A 17,070-nucleotide genomic window follows, 5' to 3' on the forward strand; every position below is an offset into this window, starting at 1 on the left:
ATAATGCGACCAAGAGAGACATTAAGAGGGTGGGACCTCCATTTGTGAGTTCAGGTAGGGGCGAAGGCCCCAGTGATTAGAAAAGGAATGCTTATGATGCCTTTCCAGCTCCAGGCCCTGACAAGAGACCTCATGGTATTACAATAGGCTCCTAGGGCAGCAGTGAGGGTTGGAGGACTTTTCCTGAGTGTGCTAGATGCAAGAGGCACCATATAGGGGAGTGTCAGGCAAAGGCCTGCTTTTTATGCGGAATAGTGGGACATATGAAGAAAGATTGTCTGGGGGCAAGAAAGGAAGAGCCAAGAAAGGAGGATAGCTTGACCCTAGCTCGAGTGTTCCCATTGACACAGGTAGAAGTTGGGGCTTGTCCCTCAGTAGTCACTGATCAACTTTTAGTGCTGGAACCCCTTATACTAATTTGATGGATTTTGGTGCTACACATTCTTTTTTTTTGCTAGTAGAATTATTAATAGACTATGTAGACCAAGTGATTATTATGTTGTGGGGTTTGGGACCTTATTACCCACTGGGAGTTAGTAGTATCCAGAAGATGGATAAGATCATTGCCAGTGACAGTGTAGGACAGAGAGTTATCAGTTGATTTGATAGAGTTGGTTATGACCGACTTTGACATGATTCTAGGCATGGAATGGTTAGTGAAGTATCGGGCAACCATAGATTGCAGAAGGAAAATGGTAACATTTGATCTTGAAGGTGAGGATCCTTTTGTATTTGTTGGCATTGTGCATGGACCCCAGTGTACCTATGATATTTGTGTTGAGGGCTAGAAATCTATTGTAAGGTGGTTACATAGGATTCTTAGCTGGTGTGGTAGATACTACTCAAATCGTGCCAGTGGGACTAGAGGAGACCAAGTTGGTCTATGAGTTTCTAAATGTGTTTCTAGAAGATTTACCAGGGTTGCCACCACATAGAGAGATTGAATTTGTGATTGAACTGGCACCAAGGATAGAGCCAGTGTCTATAGCACCTTACAGAATGGCCCCAGCAGAATTAAAAGAACTAAAGGTATAACTGCAGGAGCTGTTAGATTTGGGTTTTATTAGACCTAGTTTCTTACCGTGGGGTGCAACAGTCTTGTTTGTGAAGAAGAATGATGGTTCTCTAAGGATGTGTATTTATTACAAAGAAATTAACTAGATAATAATTAAGAACAAGTGTCCTCTACCAAGGATAGATGATTTGTTTGATCAGTTGCACGATAAAATTGTATTCTCAAAGATAGATCTTCGTTTTGGTTATCATCAGCTGAGGCTCAAGGAGGGAGATATACCGAAGACTGCCTTTCGTACCAGATATGGGCATTATGATTTTTTAGTCATGTCCTTTGGGTTGACTAATGCCCCAACTGTTTTTATGGATTTGATGAATAGGGTGTTCAAGGATTACTTGGACCGGTTTGTGATGGTTTTCATCGATGATATCTTGGTTTATTCTTATTCAGAGTCATGAGCAACATTTAAGGTATATTCAACAGAGACTGAGGGAGTATAGGCTATTTGTAGAGTTCAAGAAATGTGAGCTCTGGTTATCTTAGGTAACTTTCCTTGGTCATATTGTCAGTAAGGAGGGGATCAAGGTGGACCCAGCCAAGATTGAGGCGATCAGAGAATGGCCAAGGCCAAGGAATGCCTGAGAGATTAGGAGCTTCCTTGGGTTGGCAGGGTATTATAGACATTTTGTGGAAGGATTATTAAAGATTTCCACTTCATTGACTAGACTGACACACAAGAATCAGAAGTTTGTGTGGTCAGACAAGTGTGAGAACAACTTCCAGGAATTGAAGCAGACGTTGATTACAACTCCAGTTCAGAGTCTCTCAACAGATCAGGAGAAGTTTATGATTTACTATGATGCCTCACATCAGGATTTGGGTTTTTTTCTTATGCAGTCAAGGAAGGTAATTGCTTATGCCTTGTGCTAGTTGAAAGAGTATGAATAGAGATACCTCATTCATGATTTAGAGTTGACAGCAGTGGTATTTGCATTAAAGGTATGGAGCCATTACCTTTATGGGGAGAAGTGTGAGATATATACTGACCACAAGAGCCTGAAGTACGTTTTCACACAGAAAGAGTTGAACATGAGATAGAGGCGTTGGTAGGAGTTGGTGAAGGATTATGATTTTGAAATCTTGTATAACCCAGGAAAGGCCAACGTAGTCGAAGATTCCTTAAGCCGGAAGGGTCCGGGACTAATTTTCAGTGCGAGACTGATATCCAAAGTGTTTGTAGAGGATATGACCAGAATTAGTATAGAGTCTTTGGTAGGCCAGTTGACTAACATTATGCTCAGTCTATGCTATTAGAAAGGATAAAAGAAGGTCAGTTGGGTGATCCACAGGTCATCCTAGCCGAAGTTTCTAGGGACTATACAGTGTTAGATGTGGGCTTGTTGAGATACAATGGTCGGATATGTGTTCCAATGGACACTGTTATTAGATGGGAGATTTTAGATGAATCTCATACTACTCCTTACTATTTACATCCAGGCACCACAAAGATGTATCAGGAAGTGAGATAGCTATACTGGTGGCTTGGGATGAAAAGGGATGTGACAGAATATCTGGCTAAGTGCTTAACATGTCAACAGGTCAAGGTTGAACATCAGAGACCAACAGGGATATTACAGCCTTTGGACTTCCCAGGGTGGAAATGGGAGGATATCACGATGGATTTCGTGGTGGGGTTACCCAGGACTGTGGGTCAACATGATTCAGTGTGGGTTATCGTGGATCGATACACCAACTAAGCTCACTTCTTACTAGTGAGGACAACTTATACAGTTGACCAGTAAACAAATCTCTATGTGAGAAAGATAGTGCGCCTTCATAGGGCACCGAGGTCGATTTTGTCAGATCGAGACCCCACATCCTCTTCCAAGTTCTGGGGAAGTTTGTAGAGGGCCAGGGGTACACAGTTGAAGTTCAGTACTGCTTATTATCCTATGATAGATGGACAATCTGAGAGGATGATCTAGATATTAGAGGACATGCTGCGAGCATGTGTGCTGGATTTTGGTTGGTCCTGGAATAAGTATCTGCCTTTGATAGAGTTTTCCTACAATAACAAGTATCAGTCGACCATTGGAGTGGCTCCTTATGAGATGCTGTATAGTAGGAAATACAGGTCTCCCATTCATTGTGATAAGACAGGATAAAGGAGATACTTGGGTCCTGAGGCAATTCAGAGGACCAATGAGGCTATTGAGAAGATCAGAGCTCTGATGCTTGCTTCTCAAAGTAGACAGAAAAGTTATGCTGATCCCAAACGTAGGAACGTGGAGTTCCAAGTGGGAGACTATGACTTCCTTAGAGTGATCACCATGGAAATGGGTAAGGAGATTTGGGAAAGAGGGCAAGTTGAGCCCTAGATTTGTAGGACCATTTGAGATCCTGGAGAGGATTGGTCAGGTGGCCTATAGGTTGGCTTTACCACCAGCATTGTTGGCCGTTCATAATGTATTTCATATTTTAGCTCTTTAGAAATATGTGTCATGACGTGACTCATGTGTTGAGTTATGAGGATCTGGAGCTTAAGGAAGATCTCTCCTATGAGAAGCAACCAGTCCAGATAGTAGATAGAAAGGACAAGGTCCTAAGAAATAAAACTATACCTTTGATTAAGTTATTATGGAGGAACATGAAGGATGAGGAGGCGACATGGGAGCTGGAATCAAATATGCAGAGTTAGTATCTTGAGCTGTTCAGGTAAAATTCTGAGGACGAAATTCCTGTAAGGAAGGGATAGTTGTAATGTCCCAAATTACTTAATATAGCTTAGTGCCTGGATTAGGGGGTCAGGAGGGTAATAATTGATTTAATGTGTTATTATATGATTATATGCATGATTATGTGGGTTGTATTATTATATGGCTGTATTTGCATATATGTGGGACCGTTTCTTATAAGAAGGGCATTTTCATAATTTTGGCCCATTAATGGCGTATTTGTATATTTATGTGCATGTATGTGATATATGGGTGAGACCACATTGTTATGTGGATACATTAGAGCTATTTGGCATGAGGCAATCCTAGGAAGAAGGTTAGCAGTTTAATCATAACGGGGTCAAATACCGGGCTCGGGGTGAGCCTAGGGGTAATTTGGTACTTAGTCATTATCAAGATTGAGCGGGTAATAGGGAATTATTTGGTAATTATTTGACGATATTAGAAGTGACGGGAATTGTGAGACGTTAATTATGGTTAACGGGGTAGGTGGAAAATGACCAAACTTCCCTTGAGGGTCTTTGAGAGAGAAGGTTGGCCCTAGAGGTATATTGGTCATTTCCCCTTATAAGTTAAATAGACTTAGCCAAGGGAAAGTTGTAGAATGAACCAAAGGAAGCAGCAGAACATAGCACTCTCTTTCTCTCTCCATCATTTTCTCTCTTTATCTCTCAGTTTGATTTTTGGGGCAAAGCTAGAGGATTCAAGCTTGAGGATTTACGGCTTGGGGTTTAAGATTGATTTGTAGCAGCTTGAAGGATTCAATTCATAGCTGAGGTGAGGTTTACAACTCTGTTTTTAGTTGGTTTTCTCTTTGGTTTTAGTTGTGTTTAAGCTTGAAAGTTTAAGGTTGTGAATTGAGTTTTTGATAGTGTTTTAAAGCTTGCGTTTTATTGCTGGTTTGGTGATAATGTTGTATTGAGTTTTAGTTTTGATTTTGGGATGGTTTGGAAATGATTTTCTGGTGAGTTTTGAGCTGAGGAAAATAGGGGTGCTGGGTTCGCAGGGTCAAGTCACGGTCGAGTTCTTGGGCACCACGACCTATGCGAATCCCAGGGCTTGGTGGAGACTCTGTCTAGCGTCGCGATCCTCAAGGGCAAATCGTGGCCTGCCCCTGACACCGATATAGGGGGATTTCTATTTAGGAGGCGCGCTGCGGCCCTTGGGGACAGGTTGTAGCCTGCTTTTTGAGCCAATATAGGTTTTAAGGTCAGGTTTTCAAACCTTAAGGCTCGGGATCGAATCTACTACCCGATTTTGTAGAATTCGAGGTGTCGGGGGACTAGGACTTGGTCCGAGATCCTTTAATTTCTCATTATTGATGAGATTTCATATTTGGTTATGATTAGGTTATCGATAAGGGCTCAAGGTCAGGATCGTGCTCAAAGGTCGTTCTTAACAGATTTTACGCTTAAGTCTGAGGTAAGAAAATTGTACCCATTATGTGACATACAGGATCATTGAAGAAGCATGTTATGTGCTCTATTTATGGATATTTTTTGCATTATGAATGCTTGGTTTCATTATTTATTTGAGAAAGGCACTAAATTATCAGTCAAGAATGGCAATAATGCTGAGCGCTAGTCGTAAAGCACTGACTTTTCAGTCAGGAACAATAATAGTGCTGAGTGTTGGTCGTAAAACATTGACTTATGAGTCAAGAGTGGCAATAACGCATCAAGCATTGGTCGATATGATTAGATCTAATCAAAAGATTGTCACATGCTCATCCGACCCAATGGTCGTAGAATACTAAAGCGTTTGATTAGTTTTATGGCTAGTTACTTAGAGCTAGGGCTAAAAGGCCCAGGGTGACTTGATGGTCACATGGCTAGGGCATAGGACCTTGGGATGACTCCATGGTCATCTATTCAGGGAAAAGGACCCTAGGTTGACTCTATGGTCATCTGATTAGGCTGTGAACCCTAGAATGATTCTATAATCTTTTATTTGTACTTGATTGCATGCAGTAAAAAGTTTTCTTGCTGAGCCTTGGCTCACGGGTGCTATGTGGTGTAGGTAAAGGAAAAAGAAAAGCTTACCCAGCCACGAGTGGAGAGCTTATGTGGCGACATGTACATATGCAGCCACTTGACCACCACGACCAAGGTTTCTCAGAGGAACTAGGGTTAAACACTACTTTTGTCGCTTAGGTCGATAGGTTGTAACTTTTTAATTGTAATGACCATTTTGGACTATAAACAACTTTGTAAACATTGTTATGGGATCCCATGTACAATTTAACGTTTTTAATAAAATATCCATTCCTTTTGATTGAGATTTTAACCCTGTCCCATTAATCACACTTAGATGCACGTTTATTGCCTAATGACTCGTTTAGCGAGCTAAGCATTATTTAAAATACATAGTGTAATGGTCTTGGCTAACAAGGGCGTTACACTAGGTCTACACATTCTATCAATCACTTTACTAGAATCAAATGAATGTATAGCACTAAAGTCAATCAATACAGTATGTGAAGAGCCAACACTAGAAAGATGACCTGTCACTACTAAGGGACTAGCCTCAGCCTCTACCTGTGACAAGGCAAACACTCGAGCTAGAGTCAAGCTATCCGCCTTTCGTGGTTCCTCTTTCTTCAAAGTCGGCCAATCTTTCTTGAGGTGTACAACCACCCCGGACAAGTAACAACCCTTGGCCCAACATTCGCCCTGATGGCACTTCCTGCATCTAGCGCACTCCGGGTAGCTCCTCCATGTCTCACCGCCTCCCTAGCGGCCACCCTGGGCACCCCGGCCCCTGTTATCAGGACCTGCAGTGGTTAAGGTGTTAGGGGTCTTCCTTTTCTGGTTACTAGGGCCTCCACCGCTACAGACCCTGTAAATGGAAGCACTGCCCTTCTAACATCCCGTCTCACAGCATTCTCCCTCCAAATCTTGTTCTTTACCTCCTCTGCTGCGAAAACCTTCTCAAATGACTAGGCATAAGTTGTCTCCCCAGGTACTGATGTGATCCTCACATCTTAGGCTATTATAACATTAAGCCCTCGAACAAACTTGTCCTGCTAGCTGCATCTGTAGGCACTAGATCAGGTGCAAATTTTGCTAGCCCATCAAATTTCAGGGCATGCTTAGTAACTGTCATGCTACCCTGTACCAACCCTGTGAACTCATTCACCTTTGTCTCCCTGAAGGAAATTCTCTAGTATTTCTGGTTGAAAAAGTCTCTAAACCCGTCCCAACTCATAGCAGAAACATCTCGAGTTTGTGATGCTACCTCCAACCAGATGCGAGCATCATCACGAAACATATAGGAGGCACAAGCCACCCTGTCATTACCCTCCACCCTCATGAAGTCCAGGATGGAGGCAATCAAACTCATCCACTGTTCAGCCTTAAGTAGATATGGTCCTCCCTTAAATGTTCGAGGATGATGCTTCCTAAACCTTTCATAAAGCGGCTCCCATCTGTTCCTAATCTCAGGCGGCTACACAACTGGCGCCACAACAGGTGGAAAATTAGGTGCAGTACTCCCTGAAGGAGCCTGTGGCCTTAGAAGGCGAATCTCTTCTTCCTGCCTTTGAAGTATAGCTTGCATATAAGCAAGCAACTGCTGTAAGTTCTCAAGAACTAGCGGAGGGTTCTGACCTTGCTCATCATCCCTAGCCTCAACCCCAATGCCGGCTAGTCGAATTGATCACCTTGGAGGCATAACTCTCCAAGTTTATTTATAATCAACGACTCTGCTGGTCAGGAAATGATAACATGTTTATAATCATACCATGGTCCAATGACGAAACTCAACCAATAATACACAATCATAATGCAAACATGCATTTAAACAATTATTCACATAGAGTAACAATGTTAATAAGCACGCCTTATCATATTCACATAACAGTCAAGGGCCAAGCCCTATCAGTATATCTCATGTTCCCTATTAAACGTGCAGATAAAGAATTTATATTTCATTTTTAAACAATCAAACATATAATCACATATATGGTTACTGAACCCTGAATCGAGCTTGTCTTTAGCGATGAGTGTACATGCCCAGCCAGTCTTCAGGAACCCTTAAACCTAAACTGCTCTGATACCAATTGTAACACCCTGGGCAACCAAGACCGTTACACTGTGTGTTTAAAATAATGCAACACTTGTGAATCAAGTCATTTGAACATAAATTTGTTTCTAAAGTCAACTGATAGATGAGAGTTAAAATATTTTGATTGTAAAATGGTTGAATTTCATTAAAATAAGAGTTTGATACATGGGATCCTAAAGATAATGTTTATATGGTGGTTACAACCCTAAAAAATAAATACAAAAACAACCAACCTAAATGGCAAAATACAAATTTTGGCTTTAGTCCCTGTAAATCCCTAAGCCATGGTGGTCGAGTAGCTGCCGATGTACACACAGCCTCCAAAGCTCTCCAACTCATGGCTGGTCCAACTTTCCCTTGCCTTTACCTGCACCATGTAGCACCCGTGAGCCAAGGCTTAGCAAGAAAATCCAATCCAACAAATATAGATAACAAAGTGCATAGCAAACTTTATATCAACCAGTTCAATCAACAACATAGTACAAGCAATAAATTAGGCAATGGTAAACAAATTCTTTCAAACATATAATTCAATCTCAAAACAGTTAATTAGGGGTCAGCGCCCTTAGGCCGAGCCCATTAGTAATTTAGCTGATCTCGACCCACTTAGGTCGAGTTGCATTCAGTACACCTAACATCAGCCTCAACTCCCTTAGGCCGGAATTTCATTTCAACATAACATATTTACACGTTACAAAACACTCAATCGAAATCAGTATAAGCTAACCTGCCTATCTAGATATTTCCAATCACAAATACATTTATGACCTGCATATATTAACTTACAGGGAAGTCTCAGTACCATTCACAACACAGGTGCGGTTTTCTTACCTCAAGTCATGAGCGAAGGATGTGGAGCGGGCTTGAGCACGATCCTTAGTCCCGGGCCCTAACGGTAACCCTAGTCATAAGCAACAGTTGATAACTATCAAAATATATTCCAATTAAAAGCTTTGGAATAAAATACTAGCCTTCGAGATCTCAAATTCTACTAAACCAGGTAGTAGAATTCATCTCGAGCACTTAGGTTTAAGTCTTCGACCCTAAAATCCAATCTTGGCTATGGCTGCCAAGGCGGGCCGCAACCTGGCCCTAAGGGTTGCGGCACGCCCTAAGTTAGAGGCATCAACCTCTTGTCCCAGGGGGTAGGTGGGCTGCGACTTGCCTTCTAGAGCCGCAGTTGACCCATGAGTCAACAGACCCCAGAGGGCCTTTTGGGTCGCATGGGCCGCAGAGCCCATAAACTAGGTCCTGACGTGCCCCCGTGAACCCAGAAATCCATGGGTTTTTCTGCATTCTTCCCAACTCAAAGCCTAGAATTCAACCTTGAACATATACCCAAGCCAATATTAGGTCAAGAACTCTCAATATTACCTTACAAACAACACATATAGTCTATAATATCAGTTCAAACTTCCTCAAATCCTAAAATCATAAACTAACCCAATTATCTCTAAGCATGTCCAAACCCAACCAGAATTTCAATAGAATAAGACCTACAATCTTACCTCAGTGATAACTTAATTCGTTAGTTGTTTCTTTCCTACTCCTAACTTCAATTCTCCAATCCCCAAGCTTCAATTCCTTAGCTTTTTTCCTCATCAATTTTTCTAAGCCTTCAAGTCACCCAAAGATGGAGAGAGAGAGGGAGAGAGACTTCTAATATATTCTAACATACACTAGAGGTTTAATCCATCCATATCCTATACTACAAAGACCAAAATGCCCCTATAATAACTCAGTCCCTTTTTTTTTCCCAGAAAGGCAAAGTGGTCATTTTCCCCGTTTCCTGCTAATTCCTTGAGTTGTCCTACAAATTTCCAATTAATCCCAATATGCCCAACTAACTACCAAATACTTACCCATTACTCGATAAATCCCAAATATACGTTAACTTCCTGAAATACCCCTAGGCTCGCCCCGAGCTGGGTATTAAATCTTGCTATGACTATTCTGCTAATCCGCTCAATAGGATCGCCTCGAGCCGTATATTGCAAACATATCCACATAATAATGTGGTCCCAACCACTTAACACATATAATCATAGTTATGCCCTCAGTGGACCAAAATTTACAAAGATGCCCTTATAAACAGTAGCGGACCTACATGCATATAAATGTATTCATATTATCATATAAATTATGCATGCCACATAGGCACACATTTAATCAATTAATCACACATATATCCAATTATGCCCTTCCGGCACGCTAATCAATGAACCAAACACTATTAACATTTTTGGGGCGTTACAATTTTGCTCAGACTTTAATCTTGAAGACCTATTATTGTCAAATCATTTTCACTTAAATAATACAACAGAACAACCAGAAAGCACTACAAGAAAAAATGCTTTTAATAACACCAAAAATGTGTTATCAAAACATACCATAACACTTTTTGATGTGTTAAGACCGACTATGTTATCGTAGGTCAGGGTACTTTACATAACTCTTTATCATTGTTATACAGATGTGTTATTATACTGTCAACGATAACACACTTTCTGTGTTATTTTAATAAATAGATAAGTTTTTAATTATATTATTTATAGTCGATTATATAACGCATTGCAATACTTATAAATTTGTGTTATACTACACTTTAGTATAACATATTTTTTGTGTTATACTACACTTTAGTATAACACATTTTTTTTTGTTATACTACACTTTAGTATAACACATTATTTGTGTTATATAATGAAGTTTGCATAACAAAATTATTTACATAAAAAATGTTATTGTAATAGATATTATAACACAATTTTCGTATTATTTTAATATTTAGATAAGTTTAAATTCTCATTATATATTCATTTATATAACACTAATTAATTCTATTATATTTTAATTTATTTATATAATTAAAATTAGCTTTCTAATAAATACTATCATCATCAAATGAACTTGATTTTCAAATAACAAAAAGTAAAAACATTCAACATTGTATTAACAATCCACAAATTAGTTTAAAACATTCAACATTGTCATCAACAACAGAATGTTCTTTAAGTATTCAAGTAGTCTTAAATATTCAACATATTGAAAAGTTACTACTTTTAGCACAAAATATTCTACAGCTGCCCAACACAAAGCCTTCAAAATTAAGTATCCTTTTCTCCTCCAATTGATGGTGAAAGAGATTTTTTTCTCATGCAATAACAGATAAAAGGTAAGGTATATGCTTAAAAAAATTAAATAATATGAATCAAATAATAAAACTGTATACAATATAAGACTTAAGCAAGCAATACCAGGTGAACATACTTCAAAATTCAAAATATTGCTATCACACAGTGAATAGATACATATTGAAGTAAACAAACATTAACATTTTCAAGTTAAAGGGGCCTCAATTTCACCCTAAAGACATCTCTGGTTCAGGTGCTTAATTACTGAGACAACATGTTAAAAGTTTGGGAGATTTGAGTTACAAAAGCATTTAGAATGATACTATTATTTCTATGGTAGATCCATCGAATCTCATATCTCATTTAAAGGAGAGGTGTAATAGAATATGGAGCTCAAACAGGTACTAAACACTAGACCTTAAGTTATTTGGGCACTAACAAGTAATTACAAAATAGTGATACATATTCGCAGTCAATTACGTTGATATAGTACAATGTAGTGTTTACTAACATAGTTCAACTTATTACATAGGAAACTAGATAAACTAAAATAACTTACATCTAACTCATTTAATAAGTCATTCTCGAGGATCTCAAGAAAAAATCTCAAAGATGCAGCTTCAAAAGCTTGACGAACATAGCTAATATGATCAATCTTCTGCATATACAACGTTAATTAAATATTGTAACAGTATAGTGCAGGGGGGAAAAGAAAAAGCCAAACTGAAATGCATACCATTAGAACATTGTTTTCTTCTTTTCCCGAAAGTGATGAAATCAGACAAAGAAACACTGCCCATCTTAGAATTAGTGGGCCTGCTTCCTTAGTTTCAAAAGCATTAAAACTTGACACCATTGCATCCATCTCTTGGACATCAATTAAGGAAAAATGAGAAGAAACCTACCTGAAGAATAGTGCAAGTGTTTTACAATAACGAAAGACAAGGTAAAAAGAATAGTGCAAGTGTTTTACAATAATAAGAAAAATAAGAAGAATTAGTCTGACCCTTATATTACATAGAACAAAAATTGGGGTCACCGAGTCGCCGATTCCTTGCTCATTATCAGTTTTGAAGTGAGGGAAGACATATTTGACACTAGCTCTCTCAGTGGCAATAGAAGGAATGAGGATAGTAAGAACAAACACTCCTGAGTAAGTGAAAACACTACAAGAAAAAACAGTATTCATAACACTTAAAAACTGCTATCCGGGACTATTGATAGCACTTCTGAAAATGCTAACATAGCCCCTGTTATTAAAAGTCCAGTCTTTTCTATAACAGTTTTTGAATGTTATGTTCGGTGTTATCTTAAACTATTCAATAACACATATTTAGGTGCTATAATATTCAAATAATAACATTTAGATAGAGTTTTTGGTTATAAATTTAAAGTTTAATCTTGTATTTTTTCATAACATTTTTCAACTGTTACATTTGATTATTTTGATAACATTTTTAGTTTGTTATATTATATAAACCATAACGATTTTTTACGCTTATAATATATTTTTAAATCATAACATATAGTAATAAAATTGTTACTTTAGTGTGGATAATATATTTTAAACTATTTTTTGATAAGTATACTTGTATGGTTTTTTTTAATTAAAAGATTTTCATTATTGTATTTTGATAAACAAAATCAAAATTAATCATAAAATGTAATTCTCAATAAATTGATAAACCATAAGTATTACATTAAACAATAACTAATTCGAACCATGAATGTGTCTACTTCATGAGATCTTAGTTCTAACTTAAATTTGAAAACTTAACATAATAAAGTTTTATAATCTTGAACATTTTTTACTTCAAACTATAGTTTGGATGATGCTATTGTTGCTGCTGCTATTGCTGATGTTGTAGCTATTCTTCAGCTTGTTGTGCTTGACTGTGAACCCTAGATGGTGTACTAGTCCTTCGAGGGAACTTGTTCAAACACTCTGAAAAATAAATAGATAAAGATAAGCAACAAATATAAAACTGCATGCTAACAAAAATGAAACTATTCTCATAAGAAATATAATCCAAGGAAAATAAGTCTTGGAACCCCTTGTAATATGGTTTTGGTATCAATAAAGATTCATTCTAGTTATTCAACATACTAGTGTGCATCAGCAATACAAAGACCCACAAACAAATTAATGGTGTATTCAAGAGACCACTGAGACTCTTTAACCACAAAATATAACTCACCTTCAAGAAAATCTTTTACACTACCCACAACTTCATTTATTCATTTTTTTTTTACCTTTTATTGGGTGCCTAACATCTAGCAGAATTTATCAAAAATTTGAGGCTTTCCAAGTCATCATCCTGTAATAGCATGAAGAATTTAGCCGAAATCAGCATCATTATGAAGTGATAAACCAAATATTTCTAGACAAGTTTAGATCTATTTTGTTCCTTTGTTTACTTTTTAGTTTTAGGATATACACAAATAAGATTTAACAATAAATATATCTTAAACAAAGAAAGAAAAGAATTTAAATGTTATAAATTCTATAGATATAGGTGCATCTGTAATTAAACAAAGAAAACTTACAGTAAAAGTAGTTACAGTTCTTTTGGTGCACAGATCCAGCCTCAAGTCCAGATTCTTTTCATGGAAAGATATGTCTGAGCATGTGACGAGTATAGACATGTTCAATCTAAAAGAATAATTAATTGGAGAAAAACACAAACCTCAGAACTTGATGATGAAGTTTAAATATCATCAACCTGTTTTCTTGTTACAAAATCTACTGTGATCAAGTATAGACTGCTCAACCTCGACTGAACTGAAGCAACAAAATAAAAGATTAATCAAATAACCTATATCAAAAGTTAACATTACAAAACAGTGGTAGATTTCCCTTTTTCTTTTTCTGCTAGAATAAACATCATAGGTATGCAAACACTAAGACTAAATCCCTCTGAAAGACTTCGATTGGCAGAGAGAATTAAAACTGGAAACAACATATTCCATCATAAAAAGATCTATTTAAACTATTGAGAATAGTCACATTCACTCAAACTTCAGAATCATTTCGTAACAAAAAGTAATTTTAGTGTCCACATCATTATGTCAACATCACATGTTTAATTTATCTCAGTTTCTCCAAACATTTACTCATCAAAATAATTTGAAGCCCTGCATGGATTCTATGCTACATTACCCCCAATTAAATATGTGGAATTTCTAATAATAGGCACATCCTAGGTCAAAAATACATAGATAGAAAGATGTATAAATTACATAAGAGAGAGAGGGAGAAAGCGAGAGAATACATTGTAGGCAAAGGAAGCTCTGGTTTGACTCTTGGTGCCATAGTTACAATGTTTGTCTTAGGACTAGTGGCTTTCCCTGTTGCTCCCGTTACCTTGTCTTTTTTCAGCTTTTTAACTGATGAGCCCTGCTTTCCTCCTCCTGCTGAACTTTTCTGAACACACGAGTTAATATTAAGCATCACAAGAGTGGATGCCAGATAAATATCCTATAACTAGATAGTCACAAACACAGTCTAAACAGAGGTTACACAGATATGGATAGTAAAATAAAACTTACAAAGTTTAACATAAAGCTTCATACGAACTTCATGCAAAGTAATGAACTAACATCAACTGAATATAAAATAAGTACAAAATTAACAAACCTCTTGGTGCACCTCCCTCCTTCAGTAATCTTTCCTCAGCATCCCTGTTAAAACAATATATGCTAGTTAAAAAAAGAAAAAGAAGGAACAATTGATGTTAATCTGCTATAACAAAGTCCAAGAAGATCATTCACAAGAAATCACACCTCAAGACCTCTGCAATTGTTTCATCATCAGGAGAAACTTCATGAGCCTTGATAAGATCAGAGACAGCATCCTAACAACAAGAATGTCCCCCAATGGTTAGCAGGGCAATTGCATAAACATCCTTCAGAAGACATTTATTATAAGCATTATTTTCTAAAACAATTTTTTTATTATAAGATCAGAACTGATAGATTGAAAATGAGAAAATACAAAAGCAATTTTAGATAACAAACAGTCCTCTAGCTTTGGTGCTATTATTATAAATGTCTTGATTATTAATCACAGTTGACTGATATATAGTATAATAGAAATCAAAAGGAAGACAACTCAATACCTCAGAACCTTCTTTTATGCATTCATCAAACTGCTTTGTTTTCAAGTAACAAAAATGGGGTATTCTTTCCCTTTTAAGTACTTTCTGATCTAAAAATAGGTTCCTGATCTAAAATATTATTTTTGCAATTTTGTTAAACTAAACTGAGCGCCAAACAAATTAAATTTGGCACCATAGTTATTTACCTTCCATATGAACATGTAAAACGATGTTATTGCAGCTTTGCTGCTCAAATCAACCGACTTGGCATTAGTCCAGAGTATTGAAGCCAAAATTGTGTGTCCCAATACCTAATCAAGGAAATACATATAAAAAAATCAACATTCACAGTACTAATCAAGCAGAAAGGGAAAGCACACAACATAGTTCCATGGAAAAAAAACAAAAGTTGATACCTTAAATAATGCTATAACAACTGAGAAGAAGCTCATAAATGCAGTTGCAAATATGAGAGGCCTTGAGAAGGCAGCTGGCCTTTTAAAGACATGGGTCTGAAAATCAATGCATATTTCAGTACTTGGAATCATTGAAATCTTTTCAATTTAAAAAAAAAAAATATTGAAATCTGAAACGCATTACTATTATAATTTACATGATCATAGTAACAAATGGCTAAAATATGCAACTATTTGGTAAAACAGATACCCAAATAAACATTATTCCTTCCCCTTCTATTTATATGATACATGTTCCTTTTCATTTACATTCTTAATATCTATGTCATGCATGATTTAGTTATTTTTAGTTTATATCCATACAATAAATGGCATAATGAAAACTTATTTTTATTAAAAGACAATCAGCTTTGGGCACAAGAAATAAGAATGTTTGGATCATGCATAGTATGAGTAGAAAGAGACATGCAAAGTTCAACTTGGCTTGCAACAAGAGGAATAGATATAACATAACCTGCATGTGAAGAAAAAAAGCTAGTTGAACAATCACTGCTCGAACTGCGAGAATGCACATTGCTGCAACTAAAGCAAATCTCTTCCATCTCAAAAGGGGCACCTGACATGAAAGGTGTTAAGCTACCAAGTGAGAAACAGATTCTGTAAAGTTTCCACCTTAACCTTAGCATAAGAAAAATCTCACAATTAGCATATTGGAAACTGTTAACAAATTATTCCCATGAACAGAACTTTTTTTTCAAAACCAAAGACAAACATATATCAAAAGCAAAACCTTTTGAAAAAAGTTCATGTTTTCAATCAAGGATAACAGAGGACCTGTTCTATTTGACCTGGTTATAGAAAATAACATCATTGAACTTATGTCCCAGCAGTGGTTATGTCAAAAATCTAATGACTCTAATCAAAGTTTTTAACCAACTGGAAAACCAGTTGATGCAGCACAAGCACAAATGCCAATGCCCTATAATCAGAGAGAGCAACAAAGCTTACAATAAAACAAGTTTATACGACCCCTTTTACATTGCAGCAAGGTTGTCCATTAGTTACATTTCAGCATCAACCATTTTTCAACCCCTTTATTAAAGAATATATATGAACAGTAAACAGAGGAACTCATCCAATTTTATAACATTTTGGCTAAGTAAGATGTGTGAAGGGAGAAACTTAAGTAATTCGATAAAGGTCCTACAAGAAAAAGGGCCTAAGAAAAAAAGACAAATATGATTTCTGTTATACAAGAAAAAGAAAACATAAAAGTGTGTGAAACGATTCAACCACTGAATTAGAACCAAAAATTAAAAAACAAGATAAACTAATAAGAGGGCCTTTCTAATCACATGAAACTAGAACCAAAAATTAGAGAGTTGCACTTAAAATTTACGAACAACAGGGATTTAAAAAGAAACAACACTACTTGTATTCACTTGTACTATTTATATAAAGAAAAAATACAAGGAAGTAGTTACATGATTTCTTAAAAGGATAAGACACTAAGAAAAAGACAAGCTAAAGATAAAGCAGTGAAATATTTTAGCTTCAAAGTTATTGAAATCAATTTGATGATGATAAATTCATTCAATCAAATATGTA

At 36.8% G+C, this 17,070-nt stretch overlaps 1 long non-coding RNA gene across 1 annotated transcript; it reads right to left on the reverse strand.

The window, feature by feature from the left end:
• Window positions 1-14,591: 14,591 nt before the first annotated feature.
• On the reverse strand, window positions 14,592-15,359 carry LOC133783924 (uncharacterized). The gene is made up of 3 exons (XR_009871028.1): window positions 15,253-15,359; window positions 14,733-14,803; window positions 14,592-14,630 (listed from the first exon to the last, which is right to left on the reverse strand). It is a non-coding gene; the product is annotated as an uncharacterized LOC133783924 (long non-coding RNA).
• Window positions 15,360-17,070: the final 1,711 nt, after the last annotated feature.

Source organism: Humulus lupulus, chromosome 6 (genome assembly GCF_963169125.1).
Source record: "Humulus lupulus chromosome 6, drHumLupu1.1, whole genome shotgun sequence".
NCBI lineage: Eukaryota > Viridiplantae > Streptophyta > Magnoliopsida > Rosales > Cannabaceae > Humulus > Humulus lupulus.